General features: G+C 46.7%; 1 protein-coding gene across 3 annotated transcripts in view; it reads right to left on the minus strand.

Moving 5' to 3' along the window:
• The window catches only part of TBL1X (transducin beta like 1 X-linked), a 206,258-nt gene extending 200,234 nt beyond the window's left edge, over window positions 1–6,024 (minus strand). For all 3 annotated transcript variants that reach the window (XM_072849512.1, XM_072849510.1, XM_072849511.1), the window contains exon 1: window positions 5,604–6,024. The gene's annotated coding sequence lies outside the window, so the exon portion shown is untranslated. The remainder of the gene's footprint in view (window positions 1–5,603) is intronic.
• Window positions 6,025–6,088: the final 64 nt, after the last annotated feature.

Genomic DNA, 6,088 nt, shown 5'->3' on the forward strand with positions numbered 1-6,088 from the left:
GAAGGTCAATTCTTTTGGAAGAACATCTTTTCAATGATTTTGCTGTAGGCTACACGGTTGTGTTCAAACAGGCACAAACTCATCAGTGGACACTTCTAAGCATGAAACACAACAACATATTAATCATAACAATGTAACAGCTTCCTTTCAGAGGTGCTATTATAACATGCTTATTCTGTTCAGAAATATAAATCGTAAATAGTTGGCTTCACTCTTGAACTACAGAGAATATTCTACAGAGTCTCCATTCAATGATAGAGGATTAGTGAACAGCTGATATTCCTACACAGCAAAATACACCAGAAGCCAAAGTTGTACATCCAGTGCAGTCTGCTGCTTTCAAAAAGGAGCACAACAAATGTATTATTCTGCAGAATGACAAAGGGAATCTATCCACCAAAAGAAAATCCTCTTTGTTTTCTTGAAGATAATGACAAAGGATATTTTCCAAGGGAAAAATGTTGCTTCTTTGCTGTATCAATAATTTACTGCAGGTATGGGAAAGTTGTGTTTCGATCGGGGAAAAAAAGAAAATAAAATCACATTTGATGTTACCACATATTTCCACCCAACAAAATTATTATTTTATGTGAGAAAATGCATTCTAAACCCATTACATAGTCATAAGAGATTAAATTGTAAGTAAGAATTAGGAGATCAAATGAAATTTAGGTCAGTAAATGCAATCACATCTTGAATAGCAGTGGAGCAATGTATAGAGTAACCGTTACATATTAACAGAGAACACTGCTTTTTAAAAAGCCTTGTTTCACCCTCCAATGGCAAAGAGAGTCAATAAAACTCAGCACTTAATTAGACAAAAGTATTTTGATGAGTGTATATATATATATAATTATTATACACTATTAGTGCTACTCGCCTGTTCATAAATAGGCTACAAGTCGTATCACCTAAGCATCAAGAGGCACTGCTTTCTCCACATGTTTAGTGTACTGTGTAACTTCTCATAGCAAATGAGTAAGATTCAACACCTAAGCCAAATGGTATTTATGCAAAGCACTTAGCTAAAATATTAAAATAACTGCTTCTTCATACTACAGTACTATTATCATGATTCTATAATGAATGGATACTATAGGGTTCTTGACATAAAATTCTGTTATAACTTCATATAAAATTATGAATCTCTACATGCACTCTAATTTAAATAGGACAAGCAGACATGTATTGACTGTCCGTACTACAAACAGAGAAGGTCAAGAAATGTGGTTAAACACTGTGATGCCCTTTTTATTGCATAAAGTCAACAAAATGAAAAAAATGGAAGCCAAATCATCAGAAAGCCCCTTTTCCTACTGCAGTCATACCAGTAACCCAGAGTAAAGAAAAGGACTGGTGGCTGGGACCTGGACAGAGGATTACAGAGGCAATATACAGACTGCACGTACACCCATATACTCTTCTCTCCTCAAACAACAAATGAAGAAATCCAATACCTGCTGCTAGAGTCCAGTATTTTTAAAGCATCAATATCACTTAAACTAAACACAAACATGCACAAGAAAAGCGATGCAAGATGCCTGTGCTCCTCAACCTTCAAAACCAGCCACGTTTCCATAGTTAAACTTGTTTTCAGTTAAGCTTGCAGAAGCAATTTTTTTATATTCCTATGGAATTACTAAATATTAGTAACTATTATTTATGTAACTCTGTCTAGGATAAGATCTCTACACAAGAAGAAAACTGGCAAGAAACGATGACCTTGTCTTATGAGACTGAACACCCTTCTTTGATTCTACCTAGTTTTTACAGAGTCCTAACTTCAGGGGGCTTCTTGTGTTTGTAAAACAAAATGCCATCAGTCATTCTTAAATGAAATTCCATTATATTAATCGCCAGATTGCCATAAAAAAACCCCTTAAAATATTCTCTTGCCTAGCAAAGAAAAGAAAAATAACCTAAAGCACATTTTTCACCTTTGGACGTTTGTTTCAGTATCATTAAAATGACAGATTTTGTATTGACAGGAAGGCTGCTATTCCTATGTAGAGCCGTAGTTCCAATGTTTTTGTTTAGTTTCAACCAACTTGTCCAAGTAGGCCATTTGGTAGAAACCTATAAATGGCACCCAGGGGGTCTGGGTTCTTGCTGTAAAGAGGTCAGCTATTTCCTCCTAACTAAAAATAGGCAAGCAGAGGGAAGGGAAGAGGGAATGGATTTTAATTTAGCAGCTGAAAAAGAGTTTACAAAATTACTTCCACCTTGGCTCATAATGAAGATTATGAAAAAAAGGAATCTGCCCTCAAGAGTTACAAAACCTTGATCGTTTTATAGGCAGGCTGGTGTACATAATCTAAAATAATGCTAGGAATTAACAGAGTAACAGTAAAGAGAACGCAGGGTATGGATCGCATGTCGCAAAGGGGATGCCCGCACCCTCTTGGGGCAGAGCAGCCCAATTTATCGGCAGCGGCGCTGCCAGGTGTTAACAACTCTCCTCTCTCCTACCAGCTGAGGTCACACTGTTGTCCCGCAGATAAGGCACTACAATCAGCTGCTGTTTCCCTGAATGGGTTTTTTCCACCATTTACCCTCCTGGTTTTTTGTCTCCCTCACTTATTCACATTACAACCTTTTCAGGGCAAGAACCGTCATCTACGATATTCCCAAAATGGCCCTGATTTCAATGGGGACCTCTTGGCACTACTAAAATATAAACAACATTGGTTCAATACCGACTACAGCATGAATTCTAACACTGGACTCTTAACAGAAGCCAACAGAAAATAGCAAGAGCTAACGGCACCGCAGCACGCACCCACGCGCTAGCTACAGCAATCGCCAAGCTAAAGCCCTGGGATGGGTTTTCCAGCCTCACCTCTACAACAAACTGACTTCTGCATATCGCTAAATCCTAAGCGTATCGCACTGCTGACTTATCTCAACTACCGAGAAACAACACCCCATCCACGCTGAAGGACATTCTCCTCTACTCCTTCCAAGCTCATAGATGTAGGCCTTTAATGACTGCTGCTGCCGGAGGAGGAGTCTCCACTCAGGAAGCTCCTCCAGGAGGCACGGCACATTAGACACATCACGTGGACAACAGGTCTACTTCTGGCCCCGTCGTCACGGAAATGGGAAAAGCCCATCTGTAAATAAATGGGAGGACCAAAACTGGACAAACTGGCGGAGCAGAAGGCTGACAATTCCAGGCGCAGGCATGTCCCCCTTCCACATCAAGGATTTAATTTATTTTTACTCTTTCCATACTCTTATTGCTGAGCATGGAGGACACTTGCCACCCGCTGAAAAGAACAAGAAGTAGCATAATTCACAACAGTGGCATGGCAGAGGACATTGCAGTTACTTAATCAGGTGGGGGAAGGGCAGAGGATGTGTTCAGATGACAACTTATCTGCAGAGGGCTTTTGGTTTTTTGTCGTGTGAGACTGGGCCAGTTGTGTAGTTGCCAGCATTTACGTGTATGTGTCATTTTTAATCCTCTTTGCTTCTGAAACACACTTTTTCATCTTAGGGGGAGGAAAAACAACCTTGGTTGTTGCTTAGCTTGCTGAAGGTGTTAAACTGAGACAACTACAGCAGCTCCGCTCAAATCTCCACCAGTTTTACCATTATTGCGTGTAGCCCAAGAAAGGTTTAATGTATTTTTAATGTGATAGCATCCTCCCCCTCTCGCTTTCCTTTTTCCTCCCACCCCCTCTACAACCCTTCTGTGGGAAAGCTTCCCTTTTTTACTATCACTGTCGTTGAGATGTTGCAATTATTATCTGTAATTGTTTAAAAAAAAAAAAACAAACGAAACCAATGCTGAAACACACTAGGACAATCCTGCTCTCTTGCCAACAACATCTGCTATCACAGAATGAATATATTTGCTTCAAAACCTGTCCAGTGTCTCTGTATTTGACAGTACACTAACTGTAGGACAGGAAGAGGCCTAAATCCAGCATGTGCAGCCACATGGTAAGCAAGGTATATTATATTAAATCTTGTACATGCCACACGAGCAGTCTCAGTTTAAGAATTGCTAATACATGGGCAAGGAAGAAAGATATGACATTGTATTTGTCACGAGGAAAGACCTTGTATTTATTACCTACAATCAGATTTCCCTCCGGCACAATATATTTGTTTTCATACTATTAGCCTAAAATACCAGTCTTGAAATTTTAATTTTACACTCCATTTTATTCAAATCATCACTTGAGGAGCGCTCTTTTCAATGGAGTATTTCAGTTTTCTGCAACATTAAGCTGCAATATTTTCTTTTTTCGTGAAACACCCAATGGGCTCCACCAAACAGACCACTTCCCCTCCCCCACCAACACAGACACATCTACACTTTAAGACTTGCGCGTCAAGAAAGGAAAAACACCATACAAATGCTCGTGGAGAACGGCAAGAGACATGTTAAGACAATATAAAAGAAAGCCTTTATTCCATCTAAACGCCGACTTTGAGAAATTAATAAGCAAGCCTAACTTTTAGGGTGTGGCTTTGTGTTTTCCCCCCCTTTTTGCGCCGTGCAGGATGTCTACTCGAGAACCCAACCGCATGTAATTAAATAGGTCAAGGGTCATCCGCTTTACATCACACCACACCAATATTTAGCCGCGCACCGCACCGCACCGAAAGCTCAGACCAATCGCCGAGATTAAACCAGCACCACAAAATGGGGAACAGGCTCGGCGAGATGACAGCAGTTGAGGGAAAGGTGTCCACCAGCTTCCCGCCCGGCGGGTGGCTGCACCCAGCGCCCCGCTGCCTGGCCGTTCCCCCGCAGAAACCGCACCGACGCTGGGCACGCTGGCCTGCAACAAACTGGTGTGCAACAGGTCTGCAACCCTGCTCCCCCGCAGCGCCCTGCCTCCAGCACCCCGTCCCCCCAGGGGCTCCCCCGCCAGCACCGCCGCCCCTCCATCAGCCTGCAGCGCCGGTAACGGGGTCGGCAGCGGCGTACATCACCGGGGGGGCCGGGGGGGGGTAACTTGTTTACCTACTTGGAAGTAAACTTCGATGTGCCGGAGAGATCGGCCCCTCCGCCCGCTGCTGATTCAAGCCCTGGCGATGAATGGGATCCCCTCCCCCACCCGGGCTCTGCAAACTCCACACTTGAGCGTGAATACCTCGCGTTCCCCCCCCCCGAACATTTCTCCTTTTTTTTTTTTTAAGAAAAAAAATACACTTAAATACTCTCTCAGAAGTAGGCAGCCGCTCCAGAAACTGCCGCCCCCCCGGCCCCGACCCCAGGGTCGGTCTGTTCGGGGGCAGACGAAAGCACACCCGCCACCGAGACGGCCGCCCCACACACATCTCCTCGGCCCAGCGCTCCCGCAAAAATCCCCAAACAGACCCCAAAACGCCCGGGTTCAAAAAACTTCGTCATAACAGGCAGCGCCTGAGCGACTCCCCCCCGCCCCGGGCGGGTCAGCCCGCAGAGGGGACGCCGGGGGGCAGCGGACGGCGGGCCCCGGCCCCAGGCTGGGCTCGGCTCGGGGGGCTGCGCCGGCGAAGGGCGTTTGTCACCTCGGCGCGCGTAAGAGAGCGGAAAAAAAAAAAAAAAAAAGAAAGAAAAAAAAAAGGGTCCCCGGGATGAATAATCCGCCTCGGAAACTCACCTCGCTCAGCGGGCGTTAAAGGCACAGCTCCCGCTCCGGCGGGCGGCGGGGGAAAGCCTCAACTTCTGCGGGCGGCGCTGGCGGAGACTTTCCCTCACTTGCCGCGCATGGTGCAACTCCTCTTCCCCCGGGGTCCCGGCCAGCCTGCGAGGAGACTGTAAATCCCCCCTCGCCGCCGCCGCCGCCGCCGCACACGCCTCCTCCTCCCCCTCCGCGCGCACAGGCGGCACAAGGAAGTCCCGGAGAGTGGGAAGGGGAAAACGGAAAGTTTTGGGGCGGAATGGCGGTCAGGAGGTGCCGCCGCTCGGCGCGGCTCCGCCGGCGGGGGGCGGTTGGCGGGGCCGGTGCGGGCGCGCGGCGGCGGCGGGAGCGGCGCTGAGGGGAGCCGGCCGCGCCCGGGGCCCGCCGCCGCCGCCGCCACCGCCGCCGGGCGGGAGGGAGGGGAGGGGAGGGCGGGCGGGCGGCGGGGAAGGGGGGGGCACCGG

The sequence above is a fragment of the Ciconia boyciana genome, chromosome 1, assembly GCF_034638445.1.
Source record: "Ciconia boyciana chromosome 1, ASM3463844v1, whole genome shotgun sequence".
In the NCBI taxonomy this organism is placed as follows: Eukaryota; Metazoa; Chordata; class Aves; order Ciconiiformes; family Ciconiidae; genus Ciconia; species Ciconia boyciana.